The following is a 9,728-nucleotide window of genomic DNA, read 5'->3' as shown; positions in this document are numbered from 1 at the left end:
CTGTTAGGTGGAGTGTTCTATGTCTGGTTTTGAGTTGGCTGATTTTTGCCTTTAGATCTTCTGTATCTTTGTTGAGTTTCTTTCTAGATGTTCTGTCCTTTACTGAGAATGGAGTATTGAAGTCTCCTACTATTATTGCGGAACTATAATTTTGTCTTTTCAGTGCTGTCAGAGTTTCTTTTATGTATTTTGCAGCCCTGTCATTGGGTGCGTAGATATTTACTATGGTTATGTCTTCATGATGGATCATCCTTTTAATCATTATATAGTGCACTTCTTTGTCTTTTACGGTGGATTTTATTTTGAAGTCCATTTTGTCTGAGATTAGCATTGCCACTTCTGCTTTTTTTTTTTTTTGGTAGTTGTTTGCTTGATATATTTTTTCCATCCTTTGATTTTTAGTAAATTTATGTCTTTGTTTCTAAGTTTTGTCTCTTGTAGACAGCACATGGATGGATCCTGTTATTTTTAATCCATTCTGTCACTGTCTGTGTCTTCAAGTGCATTTCGGCCATTTATGTTCATTATAATTATTGATAGGTGTGAGTTTGTTGACGTCATTTTGTAGTGCTGACATTTTCTTTGTTCTGCTTACTGTCCTGTGCTGAATTCCTTTTGTTTGTGGATTTTTTTTCATTGCTTTTGTTTTTGTAGATTTTGTTTTTACTGAGACTTTATTTTTTCTTATTTATTTTGATGAGTAGGTTTGTTTACTTTCTTTGTGTTTACCTTGAAATTTACTCTTATCTTCCTAGATTTGAACCAGTCTATTATTTCTTGGTATCGCCTTGCCTTCCTCTCCATTAGAAAGTTCTTTACCTTCACTGTTTATTCCCTCTTTTATTGTGCTGATGTAGTTGTCATTGACAGATTTCCCTGTTGTAAATCTTTTACAGTTGGTGTCAGAAGTGGGATTTGTTGCAATGGTGCCAAACTCATGGAAGCATGGGACTTTGTAAGGGGAAGAACAAAGGGGATTGGGAAGTGAAACTTTTGATTCTTAGATGGTTGGTTTGGTTATTGCTACCTGTAATGGCTGATGGGAAAGTTACGCCGCAGATGAAGAGAGAAAAACTGCTTCACACCGCCTCCATGTGATGTTTACACTTGATATATTTTTCCATCCTTTAATTTTAACTTGTTCATGTCTTGGTTTCTAAGGTGTGTCTGTTGTAGCCAACATATTAAGGGGTGATTTTTTTTTTTTTAACCATTCTGCTACTCTCTGTCTTTTGACTGGTGCATTTAATCCTTTTGCATTCAGTGTGATTAATGATAGGTATGGAGTCATTTTGGAAACACTGGTGGCATAGTGGTTAAGTGCTACAGCTGCTAACCAAAAGGTCAGCAGTTCAAATCCACCAGCACTCCTTGGAAACTCTATGGGGCAGTTCTACTCTGTGCTATAGGGTCGCAATGAGTCGGAATCGACTCAATGGCAACAGGTGAGATGATCAAGTGATTCTTTTCCTTTGTTTTATTTATGTGGTGAATTATCTTGATTGGTTTTCTAATGATGAAGCACCTTTTCATTCCTGGTATGAATTTCAGCTGATTGTGCTGTATTATTATTATTATTATTTGGTATGCTGTTGTATTCTGTTGGTTAGAATTTTGTTGAGAATTTTTGCATCTATATTTCTGAGGGATACTGGTCTCTAATTTTCTTTTCTTTTTTTGTGTAGTATCTTTGCCTGGCTTTGATATCAGGGTTATTCAGTTCATAGGATGAATTAGGGGGTATTCCTTCCTCTTCTGTGTTCTGGATTATTTTGAGTAGGATTGGTGTCAACTCTTCTTGAATGTTTGGTAGAACTGTGCAGTGAAGCCATCTGGGGCAGGGCTTTTTTTTGTTTTGTTTTTTAAGATATCTTCAATTTCTTCTTTTGTTATATGGGTCTGTTCAAATTTTCTACCTCTATTTTTATTTGTTTTAGTTTCAGTAGGTAATGTGTTTCCAGGAATTTGTCCATTTCTTCTAGGTTTTCAAATTTGTTGCAGTACAATTTTTCATAATATTCTGTTACGATCCTCTTTATCACAGTTACTTTTGTTTAATGTCACCCATCTCATTTTTTATTTTGGTTATTTGCATCTTCTCATTTTTTTCCTTTTTCAATTTTGCCAGTGATTTGTCAATTTTATTGATTCTCTCAAAGAACCAACTTCTGGCTTTGCTGATTCTATTTTATTTATTTCTGCTTTGATATTTATTTTTCTTTTCATCTAGTGACCGTGGACTTCTTTTGCTGATCCTTTTCTATTTATTTGAGTTGTAGGGTTAAGCTCCCCCATGTGTTGGTCAGTTTGTTGTACTGCAGGGGCTTGCTTGTTCCTGTGATACTGGAAGCTATGCCACTGGTATTCCAATATCAGCAGGGTCACCCATGGTAGGCAGGTTTCAGATGAGCTTCCAGACTAAGACAGACTAGAAAGAAGGACCTGGCTGTCTACTCCTGAAAAGAATTAGCCAGAAGAAACCTTATGAAGGCCACAGCCCTCAGTATGGATTACACCCCAACATAAAGAAAACAAAAATCCCCACAAATGGACCAATAAGCAAAATCATGATAAAAGAAGAAAAGATTGAATTTGTCAAGGATTTCATTTTACTTGGATCCGTAATCAGCACCCACGGAAGCAGCAGTCAAGAAATCAAAAGATGCATTCCATTGCGCAAATCTGCTGCAAAGGATCTCTTTAAAATGTTAAAAAGCAGGGATGTCACCTTGAATACTAAGGTGCGCCTGACCCAAGCCATGGTATTTTCAATTGCATCATATGCATGTGAAAGCTGGATAATGAATAAGGAAGACCCAAAATGAATTGACACCTTTGAATTGTGGTGTTGGTGAAGGATATTGAATATACCATGGTCTGCCAAAAGAACAAACAAATCTGTTTTGGGAGAGGTACAGTCAGAATGTTTCTCAGAAGCAAGGATGGCAAGACTGCATCTTACATACTTTGGACATGTTGTCAGGAGGGATCAGTCCCTGGAGAAGGACATCATGCTTGGTAAGTGGAAAAGAGGAAGGCCCTCAATGAGATGTAATGACACAGTGGCTGCAACAATGAGCTCAAGCATAACAATGATTGTAAGGTTGGTACAGGACCGGGCAGTGTTTCGTTCTATGGTCCATAGGGTCACTATGAATTGGAACTGACTCAACAGCACCTGACAACAATGACAGCAATTGTGGGATATACTTCCAGAAGATGAGCCCCTCAGGTTGGAAGGCACTCAACATACAACTGAGGAAGAGCTGCCTTCTCAGAGTAGAGTCAGCCTTAATGATGTGGATGGAGTCAAGCTTTCGGGACTTCCATTTGCTGATGTGGTACAACTCAAAATGAGAAGAAACAGCTGCAAGCATCCATTAATAACTGCAACATGGAATATACAAAGTACGAATCTGGGAAAATTGGAAATCGTCAAAAATGAAATGGAACACATAAACATCAATATCCTAGGCATTAGTGGGCTGAAGTGGACTGGTATTGGCCATTTTGAGTTGGACAACCATGTGGCCTACTGTGCTGGGAATGACAGCTTGAAGAGGAATGGCTGTGCATTCACTGTCAAAAAGAACAACATTTCAAGATTTGTCCTGAAGTACAATGCTTCCAGTGATAGGATAATATGCACACATCTACAAGGAAGATTAGTTAATACGACTATTATTCAAATTTACGAACCAACCACTGAGGCCAAAGATGATGAGATTGAAGATTTTTACCCACTTCTGCAGTCTGAAATTGATTGAACATGCAATCTGGATGCGTTGATAATTACTGGTGATTGGAATGCAAAAGTTGGAAACAAAGAAGGATTGGTAGTTGGAAAATATGGCCTTGGCGATAGAAATGATGCCGCAGATTGCATGATAGAATTTTGCAAGACCAATAACTTCTTCATTGCAAATACCTTTTTTTCACAAACATAAACAGTGACTATACAGGTGGACCTTGCCAGATGGAATACACAGGAATCAAATTGACTATATCTGTGGAAAGAGATGATGGAAAAATTCAATTTCATCATTCAGAACAAGACCAGGGTCCGGCTGCAGAAGAGATCATCAGTTGCTCATATACAAGTTCAAATGAAGCTAAAAACATTAGAACAAGTCCATGAGAGCTAAAATATGACCTTGAGTATATCCCACCTGAATTTAGAGACCATCTCAAGAACAGATTTGACATGTTGAACACTAACGACTGAAGATCAGAAGAGTTGTGGAGTGACATCAAGGACATCATACGCAACAACAAGGACATGCAGAAATTATTCAACAGTATCATTAATATCACAGGCAAGTAAAATTTTGCTGACGATCATTCAAAAGCAACTGCAGTAGTATATCAACAGAGAACTGCCAGAAATTGAAGCCAGATTCAGAAAAAGAGGACGTGAAACAAGGGGTATCACTGCTGATGTCAGATGAATCCTAGCTGAAATCAAAGAATGCCAGAAAGATGTTTACCAGTGTTTATTGATTATGCACAGGCATTCAACTGTGTGGATCATAACAAATTATTAATAACATTTCAAAGAATGAGAATTCCAGAACACTTAATTGTGCTCATGAGGAACCTGTACATAGATCAAGAAGCAGTTGTTGGAACAGAAGAAGCAGATACTCCATGATTTTAAGTCATGTGTGTGTCAGGATTGTGTTCTTTCACTATACCTATTCAATGTGTATGCTGAAGAAATAATCTGAGAAACTGGACCATATGAAGAAGAATGCAGCATCAGGATTGGAGGAAGACTCATTAACAAACTGCAATATGCAGATGACACAACCTTGCTTGCTGAAAGTGAAGAGGACTTGAAGCAGTTAGTGATGAAGATCCAAGACCACAGCCTTCAGTACGGATTACACCTCAACATAAAGAAAACAAAAATCCTCACAACTGGACCAATAAGCAACATCATGATAATGGAGAAAAGATTGAAGTTGTCAAGAATTTCATTTTACTTGGATTCACATTCAACATCCATGGAAGCAGCAGTCAAGAAATAAAATGATGCATTGCATTGGGTAATCCTCTGCAAAAGACCTCTTTAAACTGTTGAAAAGCAAAGATGTCACCTTGAAGACTAAGGTGCCCCTGATCCAAGTCATGTATTTTCAATCGCACCATATGCACATGAAAGCTGGACAATGAATAAGGAAAACCAAAGAACTGAAGCTTTCGAATTGCAGTGTTGGTGAAGGATATTGAATATACCATGGAGTGCCAAAGAAAGAACAAAACTTGGAAGAAGTACAACCAGGGTGCTCATTAGAAGCAAGGATGGCAATACAACGTCTCTCATACTTTGGACGTGTTGTCAGGAGAATGACACCATGCTTGGTCATCAAAAAGAGGAAGACCTTCAACAAGATGAATTAACACAGTGGCTGCAACAATGGGTTTAAGCATAACAAAGATTGTGAGAATGGCACAGGATGGGGGAGTGTTTCATTCTATCATAGATAGAGTCAGAACCAGCTTGATGGCACCTAACAAAAACAACAGGGTTAAGCTATTGATTTTAGCCCTTTCTTCTCTTTTGATGTGTGCGTTTATTGCTATAAATTCTGCTCAGAACACTGCTTTTGCTGTGTCCCAAAGGTTTTCATATGTTCTGTATTCATTCTCATTTGTAAAAATTTTTAAATTTCATTTATAATTTCTTCTGTTACCCAATAGTTTCTAAGTAAGGTTTTATTCATTTTCCATGTATTTAAATTTTTCCTTGATCTTTCTGTTACTGATTTCTAGTTTTATAACATTATGATGACAGAAGATGCTTTGTATTAGTTCTACGTTCTTGAATTTATTGAGGCTTGCTTTGTTGCCTAAAATATGGTCTATTCTGGAGAATGATCCATGCGCTTTAGAGAAGAATGTGTACTTTGTGGCTGTTATGTGGTGTGTTCTGTATATGTATGTGAGGTTGAGTTGGTTGATTGTGTTATTTAGATCTTCCGTATCTTTGTTGAGTTTCTTTCTACTTGTTCTGTGCACCGTTGAAAATAGTCTGTTAAAGCCTCCTACTATTATTGTAGAACTATTTTTCTTTTTAATTCAGTTAGAGTTTTTTTTTTTTTTTTTTTAATGTATTTTGAAGCTCTGTCATTGAGTGCATAACATCTTTATTATGGTTACTTCCTCTTGGTGAATTGACCTTTAATCATTATGCCCTTCTTTGTCTCTTAAAATGAATTTTGACTTAAAGTCTATTTTATCAGATTGTTATTGCCGCTCTTGCCCTCTTTTGATTATTGTTTGCTCAATATATTTTCCCCATCCTTTGATTTTTAACCTATTTATGTCTTTGTGTATCAGGTGTGTCTCTTGTAGGCAACATATCGATGGGTCTTTTTTTTTTTTTAATCCAGTCTTCCACTCTCTGTCTCTTGACTGGTGCATTTAAACCATTCCCTTTCAGCATGATTGTAGATAGGTATGAGTTTACTGCTGCAATTTTGTTATGCCTTTTTTTGTGGTGTTAATGGTTTTTTTTTTTCTGCTTAATTTTTTGTGCTGAGTTCTTTTTGTTTATGGATTTTCTTTTAGTGCCTTTTGTTGTTGTTGATTTTGTGTTTACTGATTCTTTTTGATTTTCTTCTTTATTTTGATGAGTAGATTTATTAATTTTCTTTTGGTTACTCTGAAATTTACCTTTATCTTCCTAAGTTTAAAAATGTGTGTTATATCTTGATATTGCCAAGGAATATCAATATCTTGATATTCCTCTCCGTATGGAAGTTCTATAGCAACATCATTTATTTCTCCTGTTTTGAAGTTGTCATCATTTACAGATTCACATCTCTGGTTCCTTGTTTTTAGTTTTGCAGCTTTTACTTTTAAGAATTCTTTATCTGGGTTGGTATGGTTGGATGGTGTACTGTGTTTTAATCTCAGGTTGTTTTCTGATGTCATTCATTCTCTTTCCAAAGGACTGTCTTTACTATTTTTTGTAAGGTTGCTCTAGTTTTTACAAATTCCTTTAATTTCTATTTATCTGGGAATGTCCTAGTTTTACTATCATAATTGGAAGACAGTTTTGCTGAATATATGATTCTTGATTGGAAATTCCTTTCTTTCAGGGTTTTATATATGTCATCCCATTGCCTTCTTGGCTACATGGTTTCTGCCGAGAAATCAGTATTTAGTCTTATCAGTGCCACTTTTTAGGTGATGGTTCGTTTTTCACAAGCTGCTCTCAGAATTCTCTTTGTCTTTGGTTCTGGAAAGTTTGATTATGATGTGACTTGGTGACTTTTGGGGTCTATCCTGTATGGGGTTTATTGAGCCTCTTTATGGGAACCTCTCATCTTTCATGATATTAGGGAACTTTTCTGCCAATAAATCTTCAAAGATTCTCTCTGTACCTTTTTTTTTTTTTTTTGGTCCTCCTATTCTTGAATTCTATTATGCATAAATTATTACTCTTAATGGTGACCCACACAACTCCTAGGTTTTTTCCATTTTTCTTCATTCTTTTTTCTGATTATTCCTCAAACAAATTAGTATCAAGGGATTTTCCTCTATTTCACTGATTATTTCTTTCATTGATTCAATTCTACTTCTGTGTCCTTCCATTGAGTTATCTATTTCTGACATTTTATTGTGAATCTTCTGGATTTCTAGTTGTTTTTGTATGGTTTCTAATTGTCTGTTTACTTCGTCATTTTTTTCTTGTATTGTTTCCCGAATTCTTCTAGAGTTTAGTCTGTGTTTTCCTGATTTCTTTGAAGCTCTTATATATAAGGTTTTGGATGCCTTATCAGGTATTTCTATTACCATTTCTTCCTTAGGAAGATTTTCTGTCCCTTTATTTTGCTCACTTGTTTGAGTCATGCTGTTTCTTCATATTATTCATTATTGCCTATTGTTTCCAAGACATTAAGGTATAAATTAATTTATATAATTCTTTATTGATTATATGTATGTTTGTTTTGTGATGATTAAAAAAAATTTTTTTTTTTTTTATGTATCTGGAGCTTTGTTTCCTCTCTTTCTTTTTACAATGCCTTTCTTCTTTTGTATTATTTTAATTGTTGTTGTTTTGTGGTTCTGGTCTCTATGACTTTGGTGGTGCCTATTGCTTTTTTTTTTTTTGCTTGGGTGTGATTACCTCTCAGTAGTGAGTATGGTGGGTCTTACCCATGTGTGAGTCCTCTGTGGTTACACTTATATGTCTTCCCTTAGCAGATTGAGTGGCAGTGGGAGAGTATGTTCTTTCCCTGATATTGGGGGGCTAGTGTTGGGTGATCAGGGTTCCTCACAACTGTGGTGGGCTGTGGGGTCCTTCTAGGTTAGTGCTAGCAGTTAGTGTGTCCTCTGGAGGTGAGGGCAGAATGTCGCCTTATCTGCTGTGAGGGAGTGCTACCCAAATGGATGGGGTAGGCCTGTTGTATGTGCATGAACTGGCATCTCAATAGGTGGTGGAGTTCAGGAGATTTCAGCGCGAGTGCAGATAGGCAGCAGATCCAAGGATTTCAGCGCGAGTGCAGATAGGCAGCAGAAAATGTTTGGGTGTGGGTGTGGGTTGTGTGACGTTGGAGCTGGGTGGGCACTGGACGAGGGCACTATATTTTCCCGCTCATCATTTGGGAGAGGTGCATATTGTGCCCATCGGGATGTGACTGGTGTTGCTGATGTGGCAATGTATCTGCCTGGCTGGTCACTGGAGTGTGTGTGCAGGTTCCGTTCTCACTGGTCCCTGGGTTGGGCACTGTTTGTATGCACAGCCAGTTCCCCAGTTGTTGGGTCGAGGGTGCACGGGTCACTGGTCACTGAGTTCGTGGCATGAAAACTCACACTGCTGGTCCCCAGGTGGGTGAGGTGGTGGGGAAGGACGATGGGGGGGCGGGGTCTTACTCCTCTAGTTGCTGGTCTGGCAGTGAGAGCACATGCCAGCGATCACAGGGTGGGTGAGATGGCTCAGGGATGGGCGGAGCAGGCATGGGGCTCCCGTACCTCAGGGAAAGGTGGTGGGCATGGCTGGGCTTGTGCACCTCAGCTCTGTCCACATGCATCTCAGGGTACCCGCTAATGCAGGTGCAAGCAAGGTGACTGCTTGCACTGGGCTGTTTTGGGGAAGGGACTATAGCTGTCATTCTGTGGGTTGACTTTTTGCTGGGGGGATGCGGTATAAATGGCTGGTGTCTCCATCAAGAAGCTGTCGCTGCCCTAATTCCTAGCTCCCTCCCTTCTTGCACTCACCAAAGGGCTGGAGCTTTCACCCACCCCTCTATTTCTACCCTTTACCAAAAAAAAAAAAACACCAAATCCTTTGCTTTCGAGTCAATTCCACCTCATATCAACCTTATGATGACCCTATATTCTCCCGTTTACTCCCTCCACAGGTGCACTCCCTGTCTACACTCCCTGTCTACACTCCCTGTCTACACTTTCTCCTTCTCTAACGCTATGAGGACTCAGTCTCTTTCATTTGCTCTAGAGTCACTTCCCCATGGTTCCCTGGTTTCAAAGCTAGACCACTCCCACACTTCCGCTCCTCAGGGATGTCCTGTCCCTGGCCTGCCTACCTGGTTGTTTCTTTCTGGGATTGTTTGTACAGATCTCTGCCACCAGCTGTGCTCTCTTTGCAGTTGCTTTCCTGGGTTCCTCAGCTTGGGTTGTTGTTCCATGTTATCCCAAAATGACTATGCTGCTCAGCACCAGCAGGCAGGATGTCGCTGATTTGCAAATCTGTTTTCCTG

Source organism: Elephas maximus, chromosome 23 (genome assembly GCF_024166365.1).
Source record: "Elephas maximus indicus isolate mEleMax1 chromosome 23, mEleMax1 primary haplotype, whole genome shotgun sequence".
Classification (NCBI taxonomy): domain Eukaryota; kingdom Metazoa; phylum Chordata; class Mammalia; order Proboscidea; family Elephantidae; genus Elephas; species Elephas maximus.
The sequence above is the reverse complement of the archived record's forward strand: the minus strand, read 5'-3'. Positions refer to the sequence as shown.